This window comes from Tiliqua scincoides, chromosome 5 (assembly GCF_035046505.1).
Source record: "Tiliqua scincoides isolate rTilSci1 chromosome 5, rTilSci1.hap2, whole genome shotgun sequence".
Lineage (NCBI taxonomy): Eukaryota > Metazoa > Chordata > Lepidosauria > Squamata > Scincidae > Tiliqua > Tiliqua scincoides.
Window position 1 is genome coordinate 1,763,713 of NC_089825.1, and position 1,650 is coordinate 1,765,362.

Genomic DNA, 1,650 nt, shown 5'->3' on the forward strand with positions numbered 1-1,650 from the left:
ATGATACAGACACGTTCCACAGGCAAGTGGCAGAAGCAGACATGGCTACTGCTGTGCCCAACCACAGGGGTCGCAGGTGGTTCTTGCAGCTGCCTGGTGGGGGCGCCATGACAAAGATAGCGTCGTAGTGATGGTGGCAGGCAGGCTACAGTGGCAAAGGCAAAGCAAAGGCCCAGTCTGCATGCAAGCGACTGTGTTGTTGAACTTTTTTCTTGAGTAGGGACTGAGGAAGAGGAGGTAAGGAGAGAGGAAGGGAGTGCAGTGTGAAACCAAAGGCACCAGACCCAAGCATGCTACTTGTGACTTGGGTTCTGCATTATGCCCCCTTCAGCCCTGCAGGTCAGCTTGCTTGTCATGCTCACTGCAGCCACTAAGTGTCTCTGTTTATCCTGCAGAAGCGCTGCAAGAGTGGGGATGTGGGCTTAACGATGGACACTATGGAACTACGTTTGCTGCAGTGATTCTAAATCTTGCGTGAAAGTCCACACTGAGTCTTGGATCTTCTGCAGGCTGAATATGTTCCCTGCCACTGAGTTATGGACCCTGCTCCAATGATGAGCCTGGATGGTATGAAGCTTTGAAGAGGACCTGCAGCCCCTTGAACTGTTTCAGGAAGTCAACGCTGGTCAGGAAAGGTTGCAGAGTCCAGGTCTTGCATGTCCCAGGAGAGCCCTGGAGAGTTACCAGAATTTGACCACCATTGCAAATAGTCTCCAGGAGCAGCCCCACAAGGAACAGGCTGCAGCAGTCGGTCCTTGAGGTAGCCATACACAAATGACAGCAGCCAAATCCCTGTTCCCTCAGAGTTACAAATCAGATGGAGCAAATGATGGCTTTATGTCTGGGACCGCAGGCCCTGAAGTATGAATGAGAAAGGTTTCTGAACTTGTGCTTTGTCAAGTCCTGGCTCTGGGAGTGCTTGCTTTGATGTTCCCAATTCAGCTCCAGCTCTCTGCTAAGTGAGATGCCCTGCTGGAGCGACGTGATCCTGAAAGAGCTAAACACTGGAACCTTCTGTTATGGGCTGAAATGACATTCTGCCCTCTAATTGTTCCTGCTTGTTCCTTTCAGCAGCGATGGGCAAATCCAGCACGGTTTGATTTGAGTCAAGTCATGAGTCTCCGACCCCTTTAACTCGACTCAAAAACGAGTCCTAATGGGCGGACTTTCCGAGTCACCCAGAGTGTTTTGGGGACTCTAAAGAGTCCTGAGTCTTCTTATAAGTAAGTCAGCTGAGGCTTCATGGGGAAAAAATGGAGCTGCTGCTGGGATGTGTGTCGGAGTTGTCTTTAAACACTCCCCTGATGTCCCTATCCTATCCGTAAACAAGGCAGGCAGGGGTGGGACAGACTATGTGAAAGCAGGGACAGAAGTGACAAAAGGGAGGAGGGTCACACAAAGCAGTTGGGAGGCTTATCAGTATGACCAAATTCTTTGCAGCTCTACTCAGAGGTAGTCCCATTGCATCCGGTCATTCAGTGAGCTTGCTGGAGCCATGCAGTCAGTTTCTCTTCCATGGCTAATAATAATAATAATAATAATAATAATAATAATAACAGGTATTTATATACCGCCTTTCTTGGTCTTTATTCAAGACTTTATTCAAGGCGGTTTACATAGGCAGGCTTTATTTAAATCCCTTATTAAAAA